This window comes from Magnolia sinica, chromosome 9, assembly GCF_029962835.1.
Source record: "Magnolia sinica isolate HGM2019 chromosome 9, MsV1, whole genome shotgun sequence".
NCBI lineage: Eukaryota > Viridiplantae > Streptophyta > Magnoliopsida > Magnoliales > Magnoliaceae > Magnolia > Magnolia sinica.
Window position 1 is genome coordinate 10,477,946 of NC_080581.1, and position 11,798 is coordinate 10,489,743.

The following is an 11,798-nucleotide window of genomic DNA, read 5'->3' on the forward strand; positions in this document are numbered from 1 at the left end:
CTCAGTCAAGAAGATTTTCTTTTGAATAATTTTCCGTCTTTTGGTCGTGCATAAGTCTTTCAGAAATTTGGCATATGAAGGTATCTGTTTAACGACATCAAGTAGAGGAATGTTGACTTTCACCTGTTTCAACACCTCTAGGATATCCTGAGAGTTAGAGAGAGGTTTTGGTGAAACCAACCGTTGGGGGAATGGAGCAACTGGCTTCTCTAGAAGTTCCGATTCTAATTTTTATAGGGCATCACTGGATCCATCATTGTTGTCCTCTTCTGGTTCTTAAGGCTTTTCGGGCCTAACCGGAAGAGTTTTATCAATGATCTTCCCACTCCTAAGAGTGGTGATGGATTTAGCATGTCCCATCTGATATGAAGAGCTGGGATATTAATGTCGTACTGCGGTTTAGGATTGGGGAGAGGTTGTGCAGGAAACATCCCCTTTTCTATAACCGTCATACGAGAATCTATCTTTTACATAAAATCTGTAATTCCCCACATTGCCTGAGCCAGCTCTTGTATGGGATTTTGAACCGGTTCCTCTTGAGGTTTCACTTGATTTGGATTTTGATTGAAGAAACCTGGAGGAGTCGCCGTTTGTCCATTCCTCCAACTAAAGTTTGGATGATTTTTCCAGCCAGGATTATATGTATTGGAGTTAGGTCCAGTAAAAGGTCTTTGATAGTTATTTACGGAATTGGCTTGTTCATTCAACACTCCTCGAAAGGCAGGTATTGTAGGACAGTTTTCAGTTGTGTGAATGTTGCAATCACAGATGCCGCAAACAATTTCATTGACCTTATCCTTCTTTCCTTCCATGGCCTCAACTTTCCTTATGAGCGTAGTCACTTTACACTTGAGATCATCCTCTTCTTTTAAGAGATATAATCCACCTTTCTCCTTTAATTGAGTCGGCCTAGACGTGGTGTTCGCCATTGGATAATAGTCCCATGATTGTGTTTTTTCAGCGAGACTATCGAGGTAATCCCATACCTCGTCAACATCTTTGTTGATGAACTCTCCATTACACATTGTCTCGACCATTTGGCGCATGGAAGATATCAGTCCATCATAGAAAAAATTTGTAATGCGCCACGTTTCAAATCCGTGTTGTGGGCATGAACTGACCAAATCTTTGAACCTTTCCCAACATTGGAAGAATGTTTCATCTTCCTTTTGGGCAAAGTTCATGATTGCTTTTCTGAGGGTAATCGTTTTATGATGTGGGAAGAATTTTTTTATGAATTCCCTCTGCATGTCGTTCCATGTGCCAATGGATCTAGGACGCAGTGAATGTAACTACGTCTTAGCTTTCTCTTTTAAGGAAAAAGAAAAGCGTTTCAACCTAATTGTATCCTCAGATACATTAGGAAAACATAAAGTAGCCATAATCTCATCGAACTCTTTCAAATGTAAATATGGACTTTCTGATTCAAGTCCATGAAATTTGGGAAGGAGTTGGATAACTCCTGGCTTGATGTCCATTTGTCCTGTGTTTTCAGGAAAAATCATGCATAAGGGCATACTCACTCCCGCCGGTTGTAGATAATCTCGTAGAGTACGAGGCGAGGGTGCCTGTTGCACCTCATTCTCATCTTGGGTATCCTCCACCCTGGGTGGAAGTAGAGGAGGTTGGTCTTCAGCCATAACTTCAGTTAACTCAGGGGATTTCGAGCGGTGTCTAGTCCTGCGATGGATAGTCAACCCCTCAACCAATCCTCCTTCAGTCAAGAGACGTCGAGTGTTGTCACGGGCCCACTTGGGCATGAAACACTCGCAGCCCTCAATCAAATTCAAAGCCTAATCCTAAGAAAAGAAAAGAAAATCTAAAAAGAAAGAGAGGGAGAGTTTGGAAAGAAATTACCAAATTGAAGCCCCTAAGTTAAGGACCTGCAAAATAAAACAAAAATAAGTTAGATTCTAAACAGGAGAAGAACAATCCTTTAAAAGAAAGGTGGCAGTAAACTGATTTCTAAAAGAAAGTGGAAACTTCTAAAATAAATTAGGAAAGTCTAAACTAGAAAGTAAATTACTAAAAGAGAACTGAAAAATAGGAACTAGAGAATGAGTGTACCGAATTAGAGATTTCTATCTTAAAGGCCTACAAAATAGGAAGGTTAGTTTCTAAACAAAAATTCTAAAAATAATTAGGAAACAAATTAGATTCTAAGAGAGTTAGAATTAGAAAGTTACTAAAATAAAAATAGAAAATTAATTTCTAAAAAGGGAAAGAAATAACCTAATTTCTAAAAATAAACTATTTCCTACAAAAGGGAGGATACTAGAATTAGAAAATTTCTAAAATTTAAACCCTAATTCTAAAAATAGGAAAAAATAGAGAGATTAGGAAGGAATTACCAATTGAGAAACTTATGTCAAGATCCTATAAAACAGGAAACAAGTTAGTTTTGAACTCAAATAAAAATAAATAAAAAACTAAGGTTAGTAAAATCCTAATCTTAAACTAATCCTAAAACCAATTAATTTTAGAGAATCGTAACCGTCAGTCCCCGGCAACGGCGCCAAAAACTTGTTCACACCCCAAGTATAGGGTTGTGATGTAGTAATAAACTCGGTAAGACCGAGGTCGAATCCACAGGGACTGATACCTGTACGTTATCTGAAACCAAGTAGAACTAGAACTAGACTAAGATATGATCTAAACCAAATAGAATTTAAGAAATAATTGTGGAATAATTATCTAAAACTTTAAGGAATTCTGAGGAAGTAAACTAGTGATTCAGAGGATCCACTTGTAGAGATCAAGGAGATCTTATGCCTGCATCAAGGATTATGGAATTCAAACTTACTTGATCTGGTTTTCAAGAGATGAAAGGTATATGAATTAGAATGGATTCCATCATCTAACCATGCCCAGGAGACAAAGCAAACAACAGGATTAAACTAATTACCAACCAATCAACAATGTATGAGGATCAGGAAAGGTACTGTCATCCTACCATGCCCATGGAGCAATGATGAACAACAGGGCTTCCTGACTTCATAAACATAAAAAGGGGAAAAAGAAATACTCAAAATCATCGCAAATCCATTGTAATTTCAGTCACAACAAACCCTTAAAAATAACTGAAAATATTCTTTTTAATTTGAACAAAAATCAATATCAGTCCATCTAAACAATAGGCATAAGCAAAGTTTCTCCCATCAGACTACAAGCTTCACCTTTTAGCCCTAGCTAAGAGGTTTAGCCACACATGGGCATGATTTGGCTGAACTTAGAAATAAAAAGAGAAAGAATAGAATGAGAACCAGGTTTCTCTCTCCAACCAAGTTTACGTCTCTTCCTTTCTTCCTTCAATCCTCCCCACGTTCAAGCCTTCAAAACATAGCCCTGTCCAGCCTCTGCTCACTCTGCCAGCAGCTTGAATCTCTCTTCCTGACGTGCAGTAGCAACCCAGCCTTCCAATTCAATCCGTGCAACCGTCCAAGCCCCACTCCTTTTGCTCCCATTCCAGCCGTGGATGCTCCTTCCTTCCTTCCTCTTCCAGCTGACCTCCCTTCTCTCCCTTATAGGCTGGTGCGTAGGGGCGTGGGGAGGTTGAGTCCGAGAAGGAGTAGGTGCGGAAGATTTATTTACGCAAGGCTGGTGCGTAGGGGCGTTTTGCAACCAAGAAAACGGAAGAGAAAACTTCCACTTCCATCGCATTCTTTCCAAATAGATGACGTCCCTTGGGAAATCTCTGGACGGGATACATGATGGATGGTTTGGATCATGCCTCTGATCAACTATGGTGGGCTAGAACTGCACGGAAAACCTGGGTTTTCCGGACGCAAAAACAGAGTAGCGTCAATTGACGCTGTGACAATGGCGGAGCCCACTTCACTGTTTTTCTGGGAAATCCAATCCATCCATTGGATTCAGGACGAAAAACTGTTCAGGAATGGATGGTTTTGGTTAGATTTCAGTGTGGCCCACAAGCTGGTCCAGTCCGCCGTCCATCTTCCATTCGATCTTTTTTTTTACACGTGTGTGCATGATGGGATGAAAAGGACATCTAGGTGAGGGTTACGCCCCACCTATTGATCGATTGGACGGTACAGATTATCAGAATACCCGATGGGTGGGGCCCACAATCAAAGCCCGGAAACTACTTCGAAGACGCTGTTGCGTCTTTTTTTCTTTTTGCGGAATTCATCAGTCAGCGCAACGCTGACCGATTTGAATTCTTGTGGTGCGCGTCCATTGTACGTGCGCGTTGTGCACACACAGTGTACATGTGAGGTCCACTGTAATGTTTCACTGAATCCGCTCCGTTCATCCTATTTTCCATATAGTTTAAGGGGTTGAGAATAAAATTGGAGCACATCCAGAGATTAGGTGGGTCACACTTGAGGTTTTAAGGGGCTGATCTATCCGTCGAGCCACTTCCACAGGGATCCAATGGCTGATTTTTGATTTGTACGGCTTATTTAAGGTCTTCAGTCCATATATAAAGTTTCGAGCTGAACGGATGGTAGGAACGCTGTAATCTTGCATTCTTCTTAACTTTCAGGCCGCTTGAGCTTCAGTTTCTCGATTTTCACGGACCTCTGGTGTATAATTCCATCGCTCTTGGTCTCCTAGAGTCCGTTTCTTGCCTTGGTGCTTTTGGAGCGTCAAATCCATGCATTTACCACCCTTTTTCAGTCCAGGCTTTTAAACACACCCTGCATTACAAACACGATTAAATCAGCCATTAAACGGTATTATGTTTGTAGATCCAAGTAATAACTGGGGTCTAATATGCAATATTTGACCCTCAACAATCTCTCTCACCACTCATCTCCACGGCGCACTAGCATTGTAAATGCCAATGGAGCGATCTCACCGGTCACAGGGGCCGGATCTGTGACCCTATCACCCTCTCTTCATTTATCCTATACTTTATTTGTTCCCTTCTTGTTGCACAAGTTATTGTCTATTAGCCAAATTACTACAGAGTTACATTGTGTGGTGTTAATGTTTTTCGATTTTTGTCTTATTCAAGATATTCTCACCAAAGAGATAATTAGGCGTGGTAATAAGAAGGGAGGATTATAATACATGGAAGATTTCAGTTCGGGTCGAGTACATCACATATCTTCTTCGCCTGGCTCCAAGACTCAACAGATTTGGTTGTGGCATCGTCGTTTAGGACACCCATCATTCGGGCATCTACGGCATTTGTTTCCTTCTTTATTTTCCAATGTTGATACCTCTGAATTTACTTGTGATACTTGTATTTTAGCCAAGAGTTATAGGGCTACTTATCCATTAAGCATGAATGAAAGTTATACCCATTTTGCTTTAATCCATTTGGATGTATGGGGACCATCTCCCTTATCTATTGTCTCTGGTATACGCTGATTTGTGATATTTGTTGATGACTGCACCCGCATGACCTGGCTATGCTTGTTGAAACATAAGGATGAAGTTTTTCAGATCTTTCAGTCTTTTCTTGTTATGATTAAGACCCAATTTTCCGCTCAGATCCGGATTCTCCGTTCTGACAATGGTGGCAAATATGTAAATCACCACTTTCATGCTTATTTCCAGCGTCATGGCCTTATCCACCAGACCTCATGTCCTCAAACCCCACAACAAAATGGGGTTGTTGAGCGAAAAAATCGTCATATTCTTGAGACTACCCGTGCTCTCCTCCTTGGCGCATCTGTCCCCATCCGACATTGGCACGATACTATTACTATTGTTGTCCATTTGATCAACCGCATTCCCTCAAAAATCTTAAATTTTCAAACTCTATTATAGTCCCTGGCAGCCTCGGTCTCTCTACCTACAGCCCTAATGCTCTCTCCTCGCATATTTGGATGTGTGGCCTATGTACACCTTCCTAAGAACCAGCGCACCAAACTTGACCCATGTGCGCTTCGGTGCTCTTCTTGGGCTATGCCGCACATAAAAAAGGCTACTGCTGCTATGATCCTCCTACTCAGCATACCTATGTGACTATGGATGTCACTTTTCTGGAATTTGTATCATTTTACCCTTCCTCGGCCTCCACTTCAGGGGGAGATGAAGAGTTGAAGTAGTTAACCTTTGAATGGCTTGAAGACCAGAATGACACATCAGTAATTGTTGAGGAATCAATGGATACATCTTCAGGGTTAGACATATCCTCTAAATATAGAGGACTTCCGGAAACTGAGCCTACACCATTAAGAGAAGCACCAGAATCCCCGTCTCTTAATACCTGTAGGTCCATCTCCTAAGAATATTCCTGAGGTAAGTAATATTGGAACACCCTCATTTATAAATAACATAGATACTTCCGTTGGGTATAACTTACCTTTCAGGCATAACTAGGGCAAGCCACCAAATAGATATTCTCCAAACACTGAGGAAAGAAGGGCAAGATATCCAATTGCCAACTATGTTTCTACCGAAAAGTTACCTGAGCCTCTCAAGACATTTTCACATGAGCTTTCCACATGTCATATTCCCATTACAGTTCAAGAAGCATTAATGGATCCCAAGTGGACCAAAGCAATGGAGGAAGAAATGGGGACACTACTAAAAATTAAATCAAACATGGACCTTGGTTCCACTACCCCAAGGGAAGAAGATAGTCGGGTGCAGGTGGGTCTTCTCTATTAATCACAAGACAGATGGATCTATAGAACGATACAAGGCGAGGCTAGTTGCAAAAGGATATACTCAAACATATGGTGTAGATTATCAAGAAACCTTTTCACTAGTAGCTAAATTAAATACAGTCAGGGTTCTACTATCTCTCGCAACCAACCTGGATTGGCCATTGCATCAGCTTGATGTAAAGAATGCATTTCTTCATGTTGACCTTGAAGAGGAAGTCTACATGGATACTCCTTCAGGCTGCACAGCATCCTCAAAAACTGAAGTTGTGTGCAAATTGCAGCATGCATTGTATGGACTGAAACAATCACCTCAAACATGGTTTGGGCCGTTCAGTCAAGCAATGAAGAAGTATGGCTTCTGTCAAAGTAATTCGGATCATACATTATTTTTGAAGCACCAACAGGACAAGGTAACAGCTTTAATTGTATATGTCAATGATATGATCATCATAGGGGATGATATAGAGAAAATCGCTAAGCTTCAGAAATAATTGGCAACCGAATTTGAAATGAAAATTTTGGGAGGACTTAAATATTTTTCTAGGAATAGAGGTGGCTAGATCAAAGCAAGGTATATTTCTTTCCCAGTAAAAATATATATTGGTTTTACTATGCGATGTTAAAATATTGGATTGCAAGCAAGCAAACACTCCAATTGTTCAGAATCACAAGCTCGGACAATATCCAAGCCAAATGCCAACAGACAAAGGAAGATACCAGAGGTTAGTTGGGAAACTTATTTATCTCTCACATAACCGCCCTGATATTGCTGATGCAATAAGTGTTGTAAGTCAATTTATATACTAACCTAGTAAGGATCATATGGAAGCAGTGGTCCGGATTTTGCGATACTTAAAATCCTCCCCGGGAAAAGGGCTGATGTTTTCAAAAAATAACCATCTTAGAGTTAATGGTTATATAGATGCATATTGGGTAGGGAACACCACAGAAAGAAGATCCACCTCGGGCTATTTCATGTTTGTTGGGGGGAATCTTGTTACATGGAGGAGTAAGAAGCAAAAGGTGATGGCATTATCAAGTGCAGAAGCAGAGTTTCGTGGAATGAATAAAGGACTATGTGAACTTCTATAACTCAGAAGACTTCCAACGGAAATTAAATTTGCTCCTATGTCCGAGATGGACATTTTTTGCGATAACAAGGTAGCTATCGCAATTGCTCACAATCCTATTCAGCATGATTGCACTAAACACATGGGGATTGATAGACATTTTATTAAAGAAAATCTCAAAGCTAAAATAATTCGGTTTCCATTCGTGAAGTTCGAAGATCAACTGGCGGATATTATTACAAAGGCCGTATCAAGCAAAGAGTTTTACAACTCACTAGACAAGTTATGCATTGCAGATTTGGATGCTTCCGCTTGAGGGGGAGTGTTAGCATGAGTTGTCAATTAAGAGATTATAAGAAAAAAAAATCAAATCAAAGAGATTCTAGTCTTGAAAATCTGTATAGCATAATCTGTATAGCTAAGAATAGCATAGCAAATCTTTATATAAATATATACAATACCTTTATAAATCATGAATAAGAAATACACTGAAAAGCAATTGTGACATCTATTACTTGGTCTAACATTGCTTATGTTGTGAGTATGGTCGGTAGTTTGTTAAGGCCCCTGTTCCAAACATCATGATGCAGTATATTGCATTTGTCGTTACATTAGAGTAGACATTCCTCACTATCCTTCTAATTCGGCTGAAAATTGACCCATGGGCCATGGCATGAGTAAGGTCCTCTGACTGTTGTTCTTATCCAAGGTTCTCCACCACAATCTTATTCTCTTATATTGTGATAATACATTGCATGCCATCCATATTGCCACATATCCAGTCTCCTATGAATGAACAAAACATATTAAAATGTCACTTTGCTCGTGATAAATTGATAGTCGGGAATATTCGTATACTTCACTGATCATCTAAAGATCAATTAGTCTGTGTTTACAAATCTATTTGAGTTTTCATCTTTTTAATATTGTATCAGACTTAAGTATGATTGACACTTGTGCTCTAACTTGAGGGAGTGTTTGTATTAATGGACGTGTATGGATGTACATATAGCCCTTAAAATACCTCATTATTTTTATCCATACATAAAGTGGGGGAGGGATCCAAAACCCTAAACCTAATTCTTTATATTCCCTACAATAAGCAATCCATGTAGCCCCCACAAATTGATGGATCAAATTGTCCGTGGTATTATTTTTGTAAACAATCTTAACCATCTATATATATTAACAATAATTGATCAAATGGTTAATATTTGTCAGATCAGTGTGATATTTTCATGGTAGATGATAAAAAGTGCACTGGGCTTAATGAATAGTTTAGGGGTTTCTTTTCTTTTAAAACACACTGTACATGGTAGGGCTGAAAGTTGGGCGTGTTCAACCTGACCGACCCGACATTGGGTTGGGCTTGGGCAGGATGCATTGGGTTTGGTCTCAAGCTTGGGTTGCATAAACATTAACCCGATAAAACTTATGTCTGGCTTGGGTTGAGGTCTCAAGTTGCCTGACTCAACCCGAACCCGAACCCGATCGATATATATAAGTTACTTACAAATTATAATTGAGTATGGATCATTTGTGTTGAAGGCACAAGAAATTCTAGTGTCATCGGGTCTCATTGGTCCACAACATTTGCGGTGACTCAAGCTGCCAAGAAATGCCGGAGTTTACTCTTCCAAATAGATTGCATGCTACACAGCATAACTTTTAAAGGAGTAGTTGCCTGTATTTTAGCTTGTTTGTTTAGACAAAATGAAGTTCTTTTATAATAAATAACTACATATATATTTAGTAAAATCATAGGTAGAAAAAATAAGACGTATATTGAAATATAGTAGGCTAATGTGATAAACAAAATTTTTTGTGAGCATGTATCCACCCGACCAACCTGACAGAGACCACTTGGGTTGGGCTTGGGTTGAGAATTCCCAACCCAAGGTTGGATTGGGTTAGGGCTGAGGTATAGGAACCTTGGGTTGGGCTAGGGTTGAGCACCAACCCGACCCAACCCACCTGACTTTTAGACCTACCATATGGGCACTCGAACCTTGGATCAGTTGAAACGCAGTCTCTCTGCCATTGAGCCATGGGTTGGAACCCGAAACTACCGATGATCAAGTCCAACCTTGATTTGGCCATAGTTTTTCATTACCGTCCTTTTTCCAACTTATAAATACATGGTTAGGGTTGTTCAACAGAAGTGGTTCTTTGGAATCATAAGCAATTGATTATGGGAACCATCAAATGGATGGATAAAATGTTTGGATAAAGCTAGTTTTGTAAAAATGATTTTGAAGGCCAATGAGAACATAGTTAAGATTGTCAGATACGTCGTAATATTTTCATGGTGGCCCATGAAACCAATGCTGGATCTAATGAACCGTCTATGACACACTTGTGCATGTGCAGTTGTGCCCCATGCATGCCAATGACACACATGTGTATGGTTAGGGCAGTTCATCAGCAGCCCTCATGGCGAGCTTGCCCCAGCACAAACATGTCCAAGTACCAGGTGGGCCACACCTGCATGAAACCCTGATTTCTAGGCTTAGGAGCATTAATGGTAGGACTCCACCTGATGGACGGACCAGATCTCATAACGGAAAACGTGGTTTTGCAACTAAAGTGCACAGCTGGTCTTGAAATTCCTTCAACCATTGCTATTTCCTATTTATCGCTCTGAGGCTGGCAGTGGGCTGGGTTCTGGGCCTAGCAACATCAAAGATCTATCCAACAGGGCTGGACCCCACATTAAAAATCTAAAAGAATCCAACCCGGCCCAGCCTCAGCCTGTCCCATTTAACAAAACCAGCCAATAATTTTAGCCCAAGCCCATTCGAGCTGGGCCATTTAATTGTAATTGGGTTCAGCTCAACCGATCGGACCTGACCAGGCAGCGCCATGCTTGGGTTTTGGGCATGTCGGTCCACCAAATTAGAGGATATATACAAACATATGTAAATCTCGTGTATCTGTACTTACCATTTATTAATTTGTTTAGGGTTTTGGGCCAAGTCAATTTGAATTATGTGGCTGAGCCCATTGATAGGTTACATGGTGGGTTGGGTTGGGTGGGATTCGATGTTGGCCCAACCTATTTTCTTAAAATGGACCATCTATTTCCAACTTGACACAATCCACTACTTATTTACGTCAGTGAAAACCATAACCATGACCGGGTCGCACCGGTGATCCTTAAGCTGATGCAACCCATTCCCAACCACAAGCTCATGGCCAAAAACTTCGCCTTAATGAAGACCATTTCCAATTCTTTAAATGTGTGGCCCACCTGAATTGTTTGGCCCAATTTTGGACCATGCAATCAAGATGGCGAGGTCAACCTATGGGTATGATGTAGGACGGATAAAGAATGACTTATTGGATGGCCAAAATCACATAAACATGAGCAGGAGGAATCTATATTGGGCAAAGATCGGAGCACTAAAGCTTTCAACAACCATACTATTGCGATGGCTATCTGTTTCTCGACAAGCTCTACACTGGCTACCTATGTTAAGGGGTGTCAATAGGCCTGGTTGGCCCGTCTTGGGCCAGACTTGGGCTGAAGTATTAGGCCCAGCGGTCAGGATTGAACATAAATATCAAGCCCATTTCTAAACTAGGTCAGGTTTGGACTAGAATGTTAAAAAGCCCATTAGTTGAGGTTTACAAAGGTCACTTTTATTTGGTTGGACATTCATTGTGTTAGTTAATGTCAATAAATGAGAAGGAGAGAAATCATGTTACGGGAATGAATTGGGATCTTCTGCTCGCCACGAATAGGAAAATTCTGATTGTTGCGCTCTGATTAGGTCACATCATCATGCACGGCATTTAATATAGCACTGTTGACAATGTCTATGATAAAGTGGACCAATCAGGATGCAAAAAAAACATAATTTTATGAAATTCACCCCAATGCTGACCTTTCAAACTATTTCCCTTGGCATGAACCATGTGAATAACAGATGGGGCTGATGTTTAGGACCCAAGTTTTGGTGTGTATCGAATGGTTGGAGTAGATTTTATATAATCATCATGATGGGCCCTGTAAATATAAATGGTGTACGTCTCTCCCAATTGTTTTCCTTGGTATGGCCCACCTGAATTATGGGTCAACCTGATATTTTGGCCATAATGTAGGATTACACATCTAATGGTCAGAGTGAATCTCAAGTAC

The 11,798-nt window shown here is 40.4% G+C and overlaps 1 non-coding gene across 1 annotated transcript; it reads left to right on the forward strand.

Annotated features, from left to right (window-relative positions):
* The first annotated feature begins 1,095 nt into the window (after positions 1 to 1,095).
* Positions 1,096 to 1,202, forward strand: LOC131257035 (small nucleolar RNA R71). Its single transcript, XR_009177058.1, has one exon. It is a non-coding gene; the product is annotated as a small nucleolar RNA R71 (small nucleolar RNA).
* Positions 1,203 to 11,798: the final 10,596 nt, after the last annotated feature.